The sequence below is a fragment of the Bos mutus genome, chromosome 13 (genome assembly GCF_027580195.1).
Source record: "Bos mutus isolate GX-2022 chromosome 13, NWIPB_WYAK_1.1, whole genome shotgun sequence".
NCBI lineage: Eukaryota > Metazoa > Chordata > Mammalia > Artiodactyla > Bovidae > Bos > Bos mutus.
In genome coordinates, this window is record NC_091629.1 from 9748459 (window position 1) to 9768363 (window position 19905).

At 39.0% G+C, this 19905-nt stretch overlaps 1 long non-coding RNA gene across 1 annotated transcript; it reads left to right on the plus strand.

The window, feature by feature from the left end:
* Positions 1-7618: 7618 nt before the first annotated feature.
* On the plus strand, positions 7619-18383 carry LOC138990502 (uncharacterized). The gene is made up of 4 exons (XR_011466643.1): positions 7619-7847; positions 8532-8599; positions 9061-9207; positions 17890-18383. It is a non-coding gene; the product is annotated as an uncharacterized lncRNA (long non-coding RNA).
* The last annotated feature ends 1522 nt before the right edge of the window (positions 18384-19905 follow it).

Genomic DNA, 19905 nt, shown 5'->3' on the forward strand with positions numbered 1-19905 from the left:
TTGGTTTCTTGGTTTCAGTAGAGATACGTATTATGGAGTACTGAAATAATGTAACAGTTATGATCTCATTTATAAGGCTTCTCCCTCTCATCTTAAATTCAACAAAACTTATTCAACATTTAATGAAAACCGTTAGTATTTAACCCCATTCTCATTTTCTAAGCCTGCAAAAGTAAAACCAACTATGTAAACAGCACTCAGATCAAGATACAGAACATCACCAGCCCTCCAGAAACCTTCCTCATAGTTTCTCATGATTCTCCCAATCGTTATTTCTCCCTTCTCAAAGGTAATCACACCATATGTGAGTTGTTATATTTTTTAAAATGAATAATAAGTATGTATTCTTTTGTGTCTTTTGTTTTTGTTCAATTTTGTTCAAAATTGTTTGTGAAATTCATTTTTTTTTGCATTTTGCTATTGTTAAGTATTAGTTATATGAATATTCCAATAATCTATCTGTTCTACTGTTGATGGACATTTTGGTCTGTTTCTAGTTTGAATAGTTTGGATTTATATGAATTATGCTGCTATGAACATTCTTGGACATGCCTCTTGGTAAACAAACATATATATGCTTTTTCTAGGTAAGTACCTAAGAATAGAAACATGCATGAGGATACATGAATGCTTAGTTTTAATACAAGCTGCCAGTTTTCCAAAGTTTCTGTATAAATTTATTATCCCACCTGCAGGACAGATTCTGTTGCTCCACATCTTTTCCAACATTTGAAATTGTCATTTTTAAATAGCAGTCGTTATTGTGTACCATGTGAGGTTTTAATTTGCATTTTCCTCATGTTTAATGAGGCCAAGATCTTTCCTTATAATTTTTGGTAATTTAAGGAAATTCTTAATCAGATTTGTTGCTGATTTTTCTAGTGGATTGTCAGACTTATCAATTTGTAAAAATTGTTTGAATAGTCTTTATTACAAACTCATTGTTGGTTATACATGTTGCAAATACTTTCTCTACTCTCTTAGTAATCTTTTGATGAACAAAAATTCCTAATTTTAATGCAGTTCTCTTTCATGAGCAGTGACTTTTGTGTCTAATTTAAGAAATATATTTGTACTATGATGTCATGAAGATTTTCTCCTATATTACCTTCTAGACCTTGATTGTTTTAACTTTCACATTTAGCTTTCAAACCCACCATTTTATTTTTTTTGTGATTTGGGTTAAGAGTTGGGCTAGGTAGGGGGTGAGTTTCACCTGTATTATCCAGTTGGTCTGCAAATTTATTGACAAAACCTTCTTTTCCCCACAGCTCTGGTGTTATTTTCATCATCGGTTACTAAATTATGGCTTTATGTAACAATACTGATAAACACTGGAAAAAATACAATTATGAAACAAGTTGCAGGATAACAAAGACTGAATTCATTTAAACATAGATTAAAACTTGCTATGAAAATGTTACCAATATAACATTTGGGGTGGGGTGAACAGCTTTGACCAGTCTGTGAAGTTAAGGTAGTAATAACATTTGGGAAAGGGTTTAACCCTTAGCAAGGAGCAGAAAGGGTGATATAATAGGCTCAAAGGGGATTTGGAAGGCACTTGCAAGTGTTCATTTTGTTATAATTGTTCTCATACATTGTAAATATTCAATATTTATGTATCCAGTTTTTAATAAAAATTTAAAAGGTGATTGGCAAATTAACCCAGGGCAACCAGTTTTAGTTTCAGTTTATTTCTCTAAGTCCCTCTTCGTTGTCTACCCTTTACAATTCTTAGTTTCTTATAGCTTAGCTGCATTTTTAGGAAGGTGTTTGTTATACTTTGCCCAGTATTCCTAAGTTTTCTGCTGGGAGTCTTTCCAGGATATGTATTTTTCCACATCGCAGGAATCTGAAACTTCCATGCACTCCTCCTACTTCTCTCCAGTCCAGGCTCCAGTTCTTCCCCATCCTGTTGAAACTGTTTTTGTCCAAGACAAAATGTTTTCCACATTTCCCAGTTCTGCAGACTCTTTATCTACTCAGTTCATTAAATTCAGTTCTCTACTGAATGCATTCAGAACAATTGAAAACTCCCTGCTGCCGCTAAGTCACTTCAGTCGTGTCCAACTCTATGCGACCCCATAGACGGCAGCCCACCAGGCTCTGCCGTTCCTGGGATTTTCCAGGCAAGAACACTGGAGTGGGTTACCATTTTCTTCTCCAATGCAGGAAAGTGAAAAGTGAAAGTGAAGTCGCTCAGTAGTGTCCAACTCTTCGCAACTCCATGAATTGTAGCCCACCAGGCTCCTCCATCCATGGGATTTTCCAGGCAAGAGTACTGGAGTGGGTTGCCATTGACTCCTTATATTGGTATTATTTCCTTTCTTTGCTGCTATGAAACCAAAATCTTTGAATTTTCTTACTACCTCACTGGACTTGTTTTTTCTTTTCTGTCTATGCAAACGTTATCAGTCCCATGGCTTTAACTCACCAATAGCTCCCAAATGGATATCTCCCAGTGCTGGTCTCTTTAGGACAAGATTTCTGTATTCTGTTGTTTATTAGACATTTCATTTGGATATCTAAGACACCTCACATTAATGTTTCAGAAATAGTTCTTGATTTTCCACAACTCTCCTCAAACAAGTTGGTATCAGTGGAGACTGAATTCAGCTGCAAATGAAACTATCAATAAAAGTGACTTAAAATATAAATTTTATTTCTCTTATGTGAAAGAGGTCTGAAGGTCTTCATTCAGAGCTGCTATGAAGGCTCCTTGTTCATCAGGTATGTTTTTGTTTCTGATTCACTATCTTGGCAGGTGCTTCTGTGTTTCAAATCATTTCATTATTGATGGTGGTATTGACATACCACCCATCATGTTCAGGTTTCAGAAGGAAGACAGGAAAAGATAAAAATGTGAAAAGGGAACATCACTTAGCTTGAAACAACCTTTCCAGAAATCTCCCATGTTATTTCCAATTATGTTCTGTTAGCCAGAACCCAGCCAGTGGGCACACACCTAGAATTAAGGAAAGGAAAGCAAAAATGTATTTCAGCTGGACCCATTTCCATCTTTAATATAAACCCTGTTGTTAACAAAGAAGGAGAGAATTGAAACTCTGTGGCGGGTAGAGGTCTCTCTCACACTTTCTCCTTCCATTCTTGCCATCAAAGTAACAGAACTATTGTTTCTCTAGTGATTCAAATAAAAAAATCTAGAGTCCTTAATTCTTCCCTACATCTAATCTGTCAGCTAGTCCTCTTAGGTTCAAAATGTACTTTGGAAACAAAACTATCACTTTCTTTTCTTCTCCTCTGCTGTCCCTTTAAAAAAGCTATCGTCATCTCCTGGTAGCTGTATGTAGCTGTATTATTGCAGTGACCTCATATCAAGTCTCTCTCCTTTCAGTTTTCGTCACCCATCTTCTTTACAGCAGCCAGTGTGGTTTTCTTTGGTTTTACCTTAATGTATATTTGTTTTTTTCTTAGGTAGGAAGCCCATGTGGCTTTATTTAAGAGTTTTCAGTGGCTTCCTATTGTACATAGAGTTTTAAAACTCAGCTTCTTATAAACAGTGCTGCAATGAACATTGGGGTACACGTGTCTCTCTCAATTCTGGTTGCCTTGGTGTGTATGCACAGCAGTGGGATTGCTGGGTCATACGGCAGTTCTATTTCCAGGTTTTTAAGGAATCTCGACACTGTTCTCCATAGTGGCTGTACTGGTTTGCATTCCCACCAACAGTGTAAGAGGCTTCCCTTTTCTCCACACCCTCTCCAGCATTTATTGCTTGTAGACTTTTGGATAGCAGCCATTCTGACTGGTATGGAATGGTACCTCATTGTGGTTTTGATTTGCATTTCTCTGATAATGAGTGATGTTGAGCATCTTTTCATGTGTTTGCTAGCCATCTGTATGTCTTCTTTGGAGAAATGTCTGTTTAGTTCTTTGACCCATTTTTTGATTGGGTCATTTATTTTTCTGGAATTGAGTTGCAGGAGTTGCTTGTATATTTTTGAGATTAATTCTTTGTCAGTTGCTTCATTTGCTATTATTTTCTCTCATTCTGAAGGCTGTCTTTTCACCTTGCTTATAATTTCCATTGTTGTGCAGAAGCTTTTAATTTTAATTAGGTCCCATTTGTTTATTTTTGCTTTTATTTCCAATATTCTGGGAGGTGGGTCATAGAGGATCCTGCTGTGATGTATGTCAGAGAGTGTTTTGCCTATGTTCTTCTCTAGGAGTTTTATAGTTTCTGGTCTTATGTTTAGATCTTCAATCCATTTTGAGTTTATTTTTGTGTATGGTGTTAGAGAGTGTTCTAGTTTCATTCTTTTACAAGTGGTTGACCAGTTTTCCCAGCACCACTTGTTAAAGAGATTGTCTTTTCTCTATTGTATATTCTTGCCTCGTTTGTCAAAGATAAGGTGTCCATGCTGCTAAGTCACTTCAGTCGTGTCCGACTCTGTGCGACCCCATAGATGGCAGCCCACCAGGCTCCCCCGTGCCTGGGATTCTCCAGGCAAGAACACTGGAGTGGGTTGCCATTTTCTTCTCCAATGCATTAAAGTGAAAAGTGAAAGTGAAGTTGCTCAGTCATGTCTGACCCTCAGCGACCCCATGGACTGCAGCCTTCCAGGCTCCTCCATCCATGGGATTTTCCAGGCAACAGTACTAGAGTGGGGTGCCTGCGTGGATTTATCTCTGGGCTTTCTATTTTGTTCCATTGATCTATATTTCTGTCTTTGTGCCAGTACCATACTGTCTTGATGACTGTGGCTTTGTAGTAGAGCCTGAAGTCAGGCAGATTGATTCTTCCAGTTCCATTCTTCTTTCTCAAGATTGCTTTGGCTATTTGAGGTTTTTTGTATTTCCATGCAAATTGTGAAATTATTTGTTCTAGCTCTGTGAAAAATACCGTTGGTAGCTTGATAGGAATTGTATTGAATCTATAGATTGCTTTGGGTAGTATACTTATTTTCACTATATTGATTCTTCTGATCCATGAACATGGTATATTAGTGTCCTCTTTGATTTCTTTCACCAGTGTTATATAGTTTTCTATAATATATAGGTCTTTAGTTTCTTTAGGTAGATATATTCCTAAATATTTTATTCTTTTCATTACAATGGTGAATGGAATTGTTTCCTTAATTTCTATTTTCTCATTATTAATGTATAGGAATGCAAGGGATTTCTGTGTGTTGATTTTATATCCTGCAACTTTACTATATTCATTGATTAGCTCTAGTTAATTTTCTGGTGGACTCTTTAGGGTTTTCTATGTATACCAGCCAGGACATGGAAGCAACCTAGATGTCCATCAGCAGATGAATGGGTAAGAAAGCTGTGGTACATACACACAATGGAGTATTACTCAGCCATTAAAAAGAATACATTTGAATCAGTTCTAATGAGGTGGATGAAACTGGAGCCTGTTATGCAGAGTGAAGTAAGCCAGAAAGAAAAACACCAATACAGTATACTAACTCATATATATGGAATTTAGAAAGATGGTAACAATAACCCTGTATGTGAGACAGCAAAAGAGACACAGATGTATAGAACAGTCTTTTGGACTCTGTGGGAGAGGGCGAGGGTGGGATGATTTGGGAGAATGGCATTGAAACATGTATACTATCATATGTGAAACGAATCACCAGTCCAGGTTTGATGCATGATACAGGATGCTCAGGGCTGGTGCACTGGGATGACCCAGAGGGAAGATATGGGGAGGGAGGAGGGAGGTGGGAGAGGGGGTTCAGGATGGGGAACACGTGTACACCTGTAGTGGATTCACATCAATGTATGGCAAAACCAATACAATATTGTAAAAATAATTAAAAACATAAAAAACTCAGCTTCTTAACAGTGGCCTTCAGGAGTATCTGTGTGTACCATTTCACCCTTTGCTCACCTTTTCCAGGCACAGAATCTTCATGCACATCAAGTTCTTGCCACTTTAGGACTTTAGTGTTAGTAATTTTGTTTGTTATCTGTCTGTAGAACATAGGCTTTGTAAAGTCAGTAGCTTTCTAAAACTTCAGGCATCTTACCCACACCTGGAGCAAGATTTGCCTAGCTCCTGGTGGTGCTCAGTATTATCCAATGAACAAATATGCCTCATTTGTGGGCTGTATAAAAGTTTTATTTATTTTGGCTTAACTATATTCAGGGTATTCCATAACAAAAATATGAATTGCTTTTGAGTGTTTAAATGGTTTATTTCAGTGTCATTAAATAATTTATAGTGTATAATTTGTAGTGTATAAGCATTAAATCTGAAGTTAACTAGTTACACCTAATATTTTAGAGCAGCTCTTAAAATACGTAAGATGTGGACTAGGAACAACAGAGAAAAAATAAATCAGGCACTCGTAACCTCAAGAAGCTTACAATTCAGAAATGAAATCTCAGAAATAAGCAATTTATATTCTAAACCAGACTTTGGTAAGTATCAAGCAAGATACATAAAGCAATTGTGTTTCTGCTATATACTGCCCCACCCCCAACTGGTGCAGGTAGTATACTATACTGTATAGACAGACATGGCCTCTCATGCAGCTGTTATATAGACAGATTCAAGTTTTCACTTGTTCTTACAGCAAAAGTTTCTTCCATACTGATTCACACTTTGGTTATTATTTACACCAAAAGCAAAACAAAAACAACAACAATAATAAATGTTGCTGTATAGCGAAAACCATCACAATATTGTAAAGTAATTACCCTCCAATTAAAAAAATCTTAGAACGTGTATACCGGGGAAAAAAAGGTACCACAAACAGGTTTCTGAGTATACTTGCCATTGCTGTGCGCTTTTGGGTAGTTCCTTTCCAGGATTTTGCCTGCCTTAGAGATACTATTTAGCTTACTTCAGAAAAAGTGAGCAGCAAACTGAATATGCTGATTAATCTTCTTTTTTATTGGATAATAGCTTCAGGAAAAGGCACCACTAGGGAATCGCCTCCAAAGAGCTCTAGAGATAAGGTATACGTGTGTTAAAAAACGAAATATTTAATAACCTTAGTTTATCCTAAAGAATAAATGACTTAGGACATTGAGAGATGTTCACTAAGCTGTTTATTTATAAGAACCAAGACTAATATATTAAATATTGTGAAATTTAGAATGCTATGGTACAATTTAAAATTCACTTTGATTCCTTTATCTTTTATTTTCCCAGGTAAGTCTTGAGAGGTATTTGTACTTACAGTTTTATTAACATGAGGCATCCTCAAAAGTCTAAATATAAACTACTTAGTAATAATAATTATAGACACCATTTATTGTGTAAACAGCATACTTTGCAAAGATTAAGAGATATTTAATGTAATTTTTCCTATATTTTTATAAAGCCTAAATTTGGCTGGATTCATCTTAAGTACTTAATGTTGAGAAAATAATGTAGTGGGAATTATAAATGAAAATATTATTAACCATCACTTATTAAATGAAATACCCTTGCTAGTTTTTCATAGACTATATAACTGCTAAAGTTTCCCCTAGTCCCTTCCTTCCTGGGTTAATGAACTTTCCCAGCTTTAGATATAGTCATCCAATCACAAATGTATGTTGAATGCCTACTGATAAAGTAACAGCTGGTGCTCCACTTAATGGGATTCAGCAGTGAATAACCAAGTCTTTGCATTCTCATGGAGTTCAGAGTTTGTCTTCCTTGAGGGAAGACGAACTGTTCATTCATATGTTCCTCCGTGTTGCATAGAAGAGAACATTTAGTCTGTTAGTACTTCAAGGGAAAAGCCAGTGAATGTAGAGAAGAAAGAATGAGTGAACTTTTGACCTCTTCAGGTTTGAAAGAGCAATTCTGTCCTTGATGAAGTGTAATTAAAGAAATATTGGATAGCCTCGGAGAGATTGAACCAAGGAGACAAAACGTAAGTAATTAAAGGCACTTCTGTTTGTGTTCAGCTTCCATGGCAGTTTCATTTTCACAAATTATCCATCAGTGTCCCTAAAAAACTTTCACTGCTCTGAATTTAAACCTTTATGATTAGCTGACAAACATTTCAAGCTGTGACAAAAAGAACTTTCTCAAGCTTTAATTCAGTAACATCACTTGAATCTACCAGTTTTTGTAATTATTTTAATATCTTACTACAATTTGTCCTTATCATTTTATGATCAACACTCCAAAGAGGACAAGAAATATGACTCTCATAAACCTAATGTATTTCTAATAACATTGGAAAATATTTGAATAAATCTATTCATTTGTCAAAAAAAGTTTAAGAACATGTATGAAATGTTGGAATTTAATCATTGATGATTAGGTATAACAGAAAAAAATAGCTTTTTTATTCTTTAAACTATGAGCAGAAGAACTCTTCCTATATTTGTCTAATATCTGACTGCTATACATGAGACTTTCACACATTATCAGAAATACATTAACTGTTAAAGTGAACCCACAAATGGTGGTGTCTGGTAGCCAATTGGTGGTGATGTTCCCACTCCTGACCAAAAGTGTCCTTTCCCTTCATGTCTCCTTTTCTTTCTCTTTTCTTCTGTTAATATCACTTTTATTGTTCCTATGTGCATTTTCTCTGCTTCTGCTTTAGGCCTGTTAGTGACACCTAAAGGGACCCACAAGCATTGCAGACCTCATGGTAGAGCAAGAGAAGCTCGAGTAAGTTGACTTGTATGAATTTCAAATATTTGGAAGTTTTAGAACCTGTGTGCTTTTTCTCTCATTTTTGGTGTGTGAGAGAGTGGAGGAGACTTGTCAACCTTAGAAATGCTTGACAGCATGGCACAGTGGAAAATGTGTTTGTGTATTAACACTGGATTAAAAACTTGGCTCTATCATTAATAAGCTACATATCCCTGAACTAGTTACTTATATACTTAGAAAGTTTTTTTTCATGTATAAAATATGTATTAAAATACTAATCACTTGAGATTATTGTGAAGATTAGGTATAGATGTATATTAAGCATCTGCATATAGTAGACATTCAATCTATTATTGTCATGATACTAATTATAGTAATTATTTTTCTATTATATTGGAATAAATGTCTTTTATGTTTAAAACATGGATACAATTTAATGAAAGTAAAGGTTCTCTTTTTTTAAAAAACTTTTAAAGTGAGGCAGAGATCAAGATAGCAGAAGAGAAGGATATGGAGCTCACCTCCTCCCACAAACACACCAGAAATACGCCTACATGTGAAACAGGTGTTGCAGAAGACCTCTTAAGCAAACGAAGCTTCAAGAAAGATCCCCATGTAACCAGGTAGGACAAGAAAATGCAAGGCATAAGGATAGGACTGACAAACCTGGAAGGGAATCGTGAAAAAGGAAAGGTTCCTTGGCCCTGAGAACCCTTCCGCAGCCGGGAGGTCTCTGGGAACAGATAGGGAGCTGAAGGGGTCTGGTCTCTACTCTCTGGGAGGAGTGTGCGCATGCTGACTTGCTAGCAGTCAGGACAGAGAGAGACAGGTGCTGACAGCTGCCACTTTGCTGCACTGTCTACTCTGAAACGAATGCTGGGTAGGGCTGCTAGTTATGTGCAGAAGCTAAGCACTGAAACTCAGGCTTCAGTGGACCTCAGGATTCAGTTGAAGGACTCTGAGAGAGGACTTGGTGTAGCTGTGCAGGCAGCCTGTAGGGTCTGGAGTGTGGTTTGGGCTGCCATTGTTAGCACATGCATGAGGTGGCGTGGCTCTGTCATAGGAGCCTCACTGTAGTTATGCTGTCAGCGGGGAGCAACTCTGGTTGCCTTCTTTGTGAGTGAGCACGTGGTGTGGGTGTGGCTGGTATGTAAGCCCATTATCAGTGTTCCAACCAGGGAGTGGGTCCAGCAGCGGCCACTTTGTTGGTGAACACACTGGGTGGTGGGCTGTATCACAGAATCCCATGTACCTGCAGAGAGCCCCTAGGGTGAAGCATGCTGGGATTCCTTTCCAAATGGAGTATTCCAGTCTACTTCACACCACAGCTTGGAGCTGGATCTGAGCAGACAGGTCCTGGGAGAGTACTGCCATATAGGCAACCATATTTCCAAGAGGCAGCACAGCCACCTCAATCCCCATAGCCACACCGCAGGCCCTAGCACCAGCCTGGCATTAAGTCTGGTAGGAACAAAATGGAGAAAGGGATGCAGCATTTGGGCTGTTTCTGGGTAGAACCGAGGACCCCTGCATGGTCATTCGGTGCATAGGTTCTCTGTGACCACACAGGCCTCACATGCATTAGTGCTCACCTTCTTGGGGACAGAACACACACATGAGCAACAGACCCTTATCAAACCTGACCCTCAGGGCCTCTACTCAAACAACTGGGAAGCAGACCCATCCCTGACAGGTCTGTGACAGCCACACAGCAAAGAGGTCTGACACAACTTCCAGACAAGGCTCTTGTCACCACAACACCAGCCACACCCCCTATCAAAAGGATGACAGCCAGCACACCCTTTGGATGTATGCCTGTCATGACTTGCAAATAGCCCTTGCACCCAAAATATTGGATTCACACAGTTTGCACAGGGATGGTCACACATAAAAACAGCCCTTCAGGACCACAGTAACTGTTTCTCCTGAATTTACAGAGACAGAGAAATTTGAGAAAAAGTGAAAGTGGAGGAACGATTTCCAACTAAAAGGACAGGAGAAATCCCCTGAAAGAAGAAACAATGAAACAGGCCTTTCTGGTCTGCTAAGCCCCAAGTTCAGAAAGGTGGTAATAAAAATGGTAAAGGAATGAAAGATTATCAATATTTGAGGACTTCCCTAACACCCAGAACAATTAAGCAAATGGTGATATATATGTTTCTATCAATACTTAACCTTAAATGTATACAGATTAAATGTTTCAAGCAAAGGGCATAACTGGTTAATGGATTAAAAAGCAAGACCTGTATGTATGCTCTCTATAAGAGACCTCCCACTCCAGATCTAGGGATACAAACGGACTGAAAGTGAGAGGATGGACAAACATATTCCGTGCAAATGGAATTCAGAGGAAAGCTGGAGTAGGAATACTAAGACAAAACAGATTTTAAAGACTGTTACAAGAGACAAAGAAGGACACTACATAATGTCCAAGAAAATATAACTATTGTAAATATATACACCCAACATAGTAGCACCTCAATATATAAGGCAAGTGCTAATATTCATAAAAGAAACTGACAGTAATACAGTAACAGTGGGGGACCTTAAACCCCAGTTTCATCAATGGACAGATCTGGACAGAAAATCAAGAAGAAACACAGGCCTTAACACACCCATTATAAGCAGATAGACTTGATATTTATAGAACATTCCATCTGACAGCAGGAGAATATACATTTTCAAGTGCACATGGAACATTTCCCAGGCCTGTTCACATGCTGGGTCACAAAGTTAGCCTCACTAAATTTAAGAAAATTGAAAGCATATCAAGCATATTTTCTGACCACAACACTATGAGATTAGAAGGAAAAAAAAAAAAAAGCTGTTAAAAAAAAAAAAAAACCTAAATGTGTGCAAGCTAAACAATGTGCTACTAAACAACCAGTGGATCGCTGAGAAAAACAAAGAGGAAATAAAATACCTGGAGACAAATGAAAATAGAAGCATGGTGATCCAAAACCCATGGGATGCAGCAGAAGCAGTTCTAACAGGGAGGTTTATAGTAATAGTCTTACCTCAGGACAAAGAAAAATCTCAAACAACCCAACCTGACACCTAAAGGAACTGGAGAAAAGAGAACAAAATCCACAGCTAGTAGAAGGAAAGAAATCTTAAAGATCTTAGCAGAAATAAATGAAAAACAGATGAAGAAAACAATAGAAAAGATGAATGAAACTAAAAGCTGGTTCTTTGAAAAAATAAAATTGATAAAGCTTTTTCAAGAAAAAATAGCTCAAGTCAGTCAAATCAGAAATGAGAAAGGACAAATTTCAGTGGACACTGCTGAAATAAACACCTATAAAACACTAATATTAAGCACCTACATACCAATAAAATGGACAAATTCTTTGAGAGATACAATCTCCCAAGACTGAACCAGGAAGAAAGAGAAGATATTAACAGAGCAATCACAAGTACTGAAATAGAAACTGATTTTAAAACTTCCAAGAAATGAAATTCCAGGACCAGATGGCCTCACAGGCAAATTTGATCAAACATTTGGAGAAGAGTTAATACCTGTCCTTCTGAAACTTTTTTTTTTTTAATGTAGAGGAAGGAATATTCCCAAACTCATTCTGTGAGGCCAACATTATACTGGTACCAAAGCCAGGCAAAGATACCACAAAAAAGTTTATAAGCCAATATCACTAATGAATACAGATGTTCATCATCCTCAACAAAATACTAGCAAACCAAAATCAATAATATGGGCTTTCCTGGTGCCTCAAATGGTAAAGAATCCACCTGCAATGCAGGTGACCTGGGTTCGATCCCTGGGTTGGGAAGATCCCCTGGCGGAGGGCATGGCAACCCACTTTAGTATTCCTGCCTGGAGAATCCCTATGGACAAGGGTTCTTGGTGGGGTGCATGGGGTCGCAAAGTCAGACACGACTGAGCAACTAAGCAGAATTCAACAATATGTTAAAAAAGGATCATAATCATAATCAGGTGCAATTTATCCCAAGGATGGAAGGATTTTTCAGTATCTGTCAGTGTGATATACCAGGTGAACAAATTAAATAAAAATCACATGATCATATAAAAGATGGAGAAATGTCTTTTGATAAAATTCAACAACCATTTATGATAAAAACTATCCAGAACCTGGGCATAGAGGGAATATACTTCAACATAATAAAGACCATCTATGAAAAACCTACAGCAAGTGTCATATTAAATGGTGAAAAGCTGAAAGCTTTTTCTTTCTTCTCTAAGATCAAGAATAAGACATTCACCACTATTATCTAGCATAGGGTTGGAAGTCCTAGCCACAGCAATCAGAAAAAAAGAAAAGGAATCCAAATTGGGAAAGAAAATTGTCGTTTGCAGATGACATGATGATATACATAAAAAAAATCCTTAAGATGCTACCAGAAAACTACTGCTGCGGCTGCTAAGTCACTTCAGTTGTGTCCAACTCTGTGCAACCCCATAGACGGCAGCCCACCAGGCTCCCCCATCCCTGGGATTCTCCAGGCAAGAACACTGGAGTGGGTTGCCATTTCTTTCTCCAATGCATGAAAGTGAAAAGTGAAAGTGAAGTCGCTCTGTCGTGCCCTAGTCTTAGCAATCCCATGGACTGCAGCCTTCCAGGCTCCTCCATCCATGGGATTTTCTAGGCAAGAGTACTGGAGTGGGGTGCCATTGCCTTCTCCAGAAAACTACTAGAGGCCATCAATGAATTTGGTCAAGTTTCAGCTTAAAAAATTAATACACAGAAATCTGTTGCATTTCTGTACACTAACAGATTAGAGAAAATTTAAAAACAATTCCATTCACCATTGTATCAAAGAATAAAATACCTAGAAATAAACCTACCTACGAAGGCAAAAGACCTGTATGCAGAAAACTCTAAGACACTGATGAACGAAATCAAAAGATGACACAGATGGAAAGATATACTATGTTGTTAGATTGAAAGAATCAATATTGTCAAAATAACCATACTTCCCAAGTTAATCTACAGATTAAATGCAATTCCTTTCAAATTACCAATGATATTTTCCACAGAACAATAAGGAAAATATTAAAATTTGTATGGAGAAACAAAAGACCCATAATAGCCAAAACAGTCTTAAGAAAGAAAAACAGCTGGGGGAATTAGGCTTCCTATACTTCAGACTGTACTATAGTCATCAAAACTGTATGGTACTGACACAGATGAGCAATGGAACAAGATAGAAAGCCCGGAGATAAACCCAAGCACATATGGTCAATAAATTTATGACAAGTGAGGCAAAACTATGCAATGGAGAAAAGACAGTCTCTTCAATAAATGGTGTTGGTAAACTGGACAGCTGCATGTAAAGCAACGAAATTAGAACATTCTTTAACACTACACAAAAGTAAACTCGCTGTGTTAACTGTAAGACCTCACTGTGAGACCTGATACTATAAAAATCTTAGAGGAAAACGTAGGCATAATACTCTGATATAAATTGCTGCTGCTGCTGCTGCTGCTAGGTCGCTTCAGTCGTGTCCAACTCTGTGTGACCCCATAGACGGCAGCCCACCAGGTTCCCCCATCCCTGGGATTCTCCAGGCAAGTGGGTTGCCTGGAGAATGGAGTGGGTTGCCATTTCCTTCTCCAATGCAGGAAAGTGAAAAGTGAAAGTGAAGTCATGCAGTCGTGTCCAACTCTTCTCGATCCCATGGACTGCAACCTACCAGGCTCCTCTGTCCATGGGATGTTCCAGGCAAGACTACTGGAGTGGGGTGCGATTGCCCTCTCTGGATATAAATTACAGCAGTGTCTTTTTGCTCTGTATCCTAGAGGAGTGGATATAAAGACAAAAAATGAGACCTAAGTAAACTCAAAAGCTTTAGCACAGCAAAGGAAACCATAAATAAGTTAAAAAGAGAACCCATAGAATGGGAGAGCATGTTTCTAAATGAAGCAACCAAAAAAGGATTATTGTCCAGAATTCAAAAACAGCTCATGCAGCTGAATATCAAAAATAACAACCCAATCAAAAATGGGCAGAAGATTTAAATAGACATTTTTCCAAAGAAGGCATATATATGGCAAAGAGGCACATGAAAAGATGTTCAACATTGTTACTTATTAGAGAAATGCATATCAAAACTACAGGGGGATATCATCTCACACCAATGAAAATGCCTACCATCAAAAAGTCTATGAATAACAAATGCTGGTGAGGGTTTTGAGGAGAGGGAACCCTGTTATACCCTTGGTGGGGATATAAATTTGTAAGTATGGATGTTTCTTTAAAAAAAAAAAAACCTAAAAATAGAGCTACCATATGATCCAGCATATGAGTCATGAGACAATGAGCCATGCCATGTAGGGCCACCAAAGACAAATGTGTCATGGTGGAGAGTTCTGACAAAATGTGGTCCACTGAAGAAGGGAATAGCAAAACACTTCAGTATTCTTGCTTTGAGAACCCATGAACAGTATGAAAAGGCAAAAAGGACACTGAAAGGTGAACTCCCCAGGTCGGTAGGTGCCCAATATGCTACTGGAGATCAGTGGAGAAATAACTCCAGAAAGAATGAAGACACAGAGCCAAAGCAAAAACAAGATCCAGTTGTGGATCTGACTGGTGATAGAAGCAAAGTCCAATGCTATAAAGAGCAATATTGCATAGAAACCTGGAATGTTAGGTCCATGAATCAAGGTAAATTGAAAGTGGTCAAACAGGAGATGGCAAGAGTGAACGTCATCAACATTTTAGGAATCAGCGAAGTAAAGTGGACTGAAATGGTTGAATTTAACTTAGATTACCAGTATATCTACTACTGTAGGCAAGAGTCCCTTAGAAGAAATGGTGCAGCCCTAATAGGCAACAAAAGAATCCAAAATGCAGTACTTGGATGCAATCTCAAAAATGACAGAATGATCTATGTTCATTTTTGAATGAAATGAGTCAAACCATTCAATATCACAGTAGTCCAAGTATATGCCCCGACCAGTAATGAAGAAGCTGAAGTAGGTTCTATAAAGACCTACAAGATCTTCTAGAACTAACACCCAAAAAAGATGTCATTTTCATTATAGGGGACTAGAATGTGAAAGTAGGCAGTTAAAAAATACCTGGAGTAACAGGCATTTGGCCTTGGAGTACAGAATGAAGCAGGGCAAAGGCTAATAGAGTTTCGCCAAGAGAACGCACTGGTCATAGCAAACACCCTCTTCCAACAACACAAGAGAAGACTCTACACATGGACATCACCAGATGGTCAAAACCGAAATCAGATTGATTATATTCTTTGCAGCCAAAGATGGAGAAGCTCTATACAGTCATGTAAAATAAGACCAGGAGCTGACTGTGGCTCAGATCATGAACTACTTATTGCCAAATTCAGACTTAAATTGAAGAAAGTAGGGAAAATAACTAGCCCATTCAGGTATGACGTAAATCAATACAGTGGAAGTGAGAAATAGATTCAAGGGATTAGATCTGATAGAGTGCCTGAAGAAATATGGATGGAGGTTTGTGACACTGTACAGGAGACAGGGATCAAGGCCATCCCCAAGAAAAAGAAATGCAAGAAAGCAAAATGGCTGTTTGAGGAGGCCTTACAAATAGCTGTGAAGAGAAGAGAAGTGAAAAGCAAAGGAGAAAAGGAAAGATATACCCATTTGAATGTAGAGTTCCAAAGAATAGCAAGGAGAGATAAGAAAGCCTTTCTCAGTGATCAGTGTAAAGAAATAGAGGAAAACAATAGAATGGGAAAGACTAGAGATCTCGTCAAGAAATTTAGATACCAAGGGATTATTTCATGCAAAGATGGGCACAATAAAGGACAGAAATGGTATGGACCTAACAGAAGCAGAAGATACTGAGAAGAGATGGCAAGAATACACAGAAGAACTACACAAAAAAGATCTTTACGATCCAGATAATCATGGTATGATCACTCACCTAGAGCCAACATCCTGGAATGCAAAGTCAGCTGGGCCTTAGGAAGCATCATTATGAACAAAGTTAGTGGAAGTGATGGAATTCCAGGTGAGCTATTTCAAATCCTAAAAGATGATTCTGTGAAAGTGCTGCACTCAATATGCCAGCAAATTTGGAAAACTCAGCAGTGGCCACAGGACTGGAAAAGGCCAGTTTTCATTCCAATCCCAAAGAAAGGCAATGCCAAAGAATGCTCAAACTACCACACAATTGCACTCATCTCACATGCTAGTAAAGTAATGCTCAAAATTCTCCAATCTAGGCTTCAACAGTACATGAACCGTGAACTTCCAGATGTTCAAGCTGGATTTAGAAAAGGCAGAGGAACCAGAGATCCCGTTGCCAATATCCGCTAGATCATTGAAAAAGGAATAGAGTTCCAGAAAAAAACATCTATTTCTGCTTTGTTGACTATGCCAAAGCCTTTGTGTGGATCACAGGAAACTGTGGAAAATTCTTAAAGAAATGGAATACCAGACCACTTGACCTCCTTGTGGTCAAGTGGTCTGCTTGAGAAATCTGTATGCAGATCAGGAAGCAACTGTTAGAATTGGACATGGAATAACAGACTGGTTCCAAATAGGGAAAGGAGTACAAGACTATATATTGTCACCTGCTTATTTAACTTATATGCAGAGAACATCATGAGAAATGCTGGGCTGGATAAAGCACAAGCTGGGATCAAGATTGCTGGGAGAAATATCAATAACCTCAGATATGCAGATGATACCACCCTTATGGCAGAAACCAAAGAACTAAAGAGCCTCCTGATGAAAGTGAAAGAGGAGAGTGAAAATGTTGGCTTAAAGCTCAACATTCAGAACACTAAGATCATGGCATCTGGTCCTAGCACTTCATGGCACATAGGGAAACAGTGGAAACTGACAGATTTTATTCTGGGCGGGGGGACTCAAAATCACTGCAGATGGTGACTGCAGCCATGAAATTAAAAGACACTTACTCCTTGGAAGAAGAGTTATGACCAACCTAGACAGCATATTGGAGAAGGCAGTAGCAACCCACTCCAGTACTCCTGCCTGGAAAATCCCATGGACAGAGGAGCCCCTTAGGCTGCAGTCCCTGGGGTCACTGCGAGTCGGACATGACTGAGTGGGTTTGCTTTCACTTTTCACTTTGATGCACTGAAAAAGGAAATGGCAACCCACTCCAGTGTTCTTGCCTGGAGACTCCCAGGGACGGGGGAGCCTGGTGGGCTGTCATCTATGGGGTCGCACAGACTGAAGCGACACGACTAAAGTGACTCAGCAGCAGCAGACAGCATATTAAAAAGCAGAGATGGTACCTCATTGTGGTTTTGATTTGCATTTCTCTGATAATGAGTGATGTTGAGCATCTTTTCATGTGTTTGTTAGCCATCTGTAGGTCTTCTTTGGAGAAACGTCTATGTACCATTTCACACCAGTCAGAATGGCTGCTATCCAAAAGTCTACAAGCAATAAATACTGGAGAGGATGTGGAGAAAATGGAATCCTCTTACACTGTTGGTGGGAATGCAAACTAGTACAGCCACTATGGAGAACAGTGTGGAGATTCCTTTAAAAACTGGAACTAGAACTGCCATATGACCCAGCAGTCCCACTGCTGGGCATACACACTGAGGAAACCAGAAGGGAAAGAGACACGTGTACCCCAATGTTCATTGCAGCACTGTTTATAATAGCCAGGACATGGAAGCAACCTAGATGTTCATCAGCAGATGAGTGGATAAGAAAGCTGTGGTACATATACACAATGGAGTATTACTCAGCCATTAAAAAGAATACATTTGAATCAGTTCTAATGAGGCAGATGAAATTGGAGCCTATTATACAGAGTGAAGTAAGACAGAAAGAAAAACACCAATACAGTATACTAACGCATATATATGGACTTTAGAAAGATGGTAACGACAACCCTGTATGCCAGACAGCAAAAGAGACACAGATGTATAGAACTGTCTTTTGGACTCTGTGGGAGAGGGGCGGGGGGGGGGGATGATTTGGGAGAATGGCATTAAAACATGTATAATATCATATAAGAAATGAATCACCAGTCTAGGTTCGATGCAGGATACAGGAAGCTTGGGGCTGGTGCACTGAGATGATCCAGAGGGATGGTATGGGGAGGAAGGTGGGAGGGGGTTCAGGATAGGGGACACGTGTACACCCATGGCGGATGCATGTTGATGTATGGCAAAACCAATACAATATTGTAAAGTAAAAATAATAATAATATAAATAAATAAAAAGCAGAGACATTACTTTGCCAACAAAGGTCTGTCTACTCAAAGCTATGGTTTTTTCAGGAGTCATGTATGGATGTGAGAGTTGGACTATAAAGAAAGTCGAGCACTGAAAAATTGATCATTTTGAACTGTGCTATTGGAGAAGACTCTTGAGAGTCCCTTGGACTGCAAGGAGATCCAACCAGGCCATCCTAAAGGAAGTCAGTCTTGAATATTCATTGGAAGGACTGATGCTGAAGCTGAAACTGCAGTACTTTGGCCACATGATGCAAAGAGCTGACTCGTTGGAAAAGACCCTAATGGTGGGAAAGACTGAAAGCAGGAGGAGTAGGGGACTACAGAGGATAAGATGGTTGGATGGCATCACTGACTCAATGGACATGAGTTTGAGTAAACTCCCGGAGTTGGTGTTGGACAGGGAGGCCTGGTGTGCTGCAGTCCATGAGGTCACAAAGAGTCAGACACGACTCAGTGTCTGAACTGAACTGAATTAATGATCCAGCAGTCTCACTCCTGGGCATATATTCAGGGAAAATTGTGTTTCCAAATGATTTATAGACTCTAGTGTCCATTGCAGCACTGTTTACAATAGACAAGAAACGTGAATAACTTAAATATCCATTGACGGAGGAATGGATAAAGATGTGGTACATATATATAATGGAATATAACTCTGTATAGTCATTAAAAATAAAGGGTGTGTGTGGGTGTGTGTGTGTGTGAAATTTGCTCAGTTGTGTCCAATTCTTTGTGACCTCATGGACTATACAATCCTTGGAATTCTCTTGGCCAGAATACTGGAGTGGATAGCCTTTCCCTTCTCCAGGGGATCTTCCCAACCCAGGGATCAAACCCAGGTCTCTCACACTGCAGGCTGATCCTTTACCAGCTGAGCCACAAATGAAGCCCAAAGAAAGGGTGGGACAGAGTAAAGATGGCAGAAGGTTGTGAAGTTCCCATCTCCTCACAAGTACATCAAGAATGCTGCTAAGTCCCTTCAGTCGTGTCCAACTCTGTGCGACCCCATAGACGGCAGCCTACCAGGCTCCCCCATTGCTGGGATTCTCCAGGCAAGAACACTGGAGTGGGTTGCCATTTCCTTCTCCAGTGCATGAAAGTTAAAAGTGAAAGTGAAGTCGCTCAG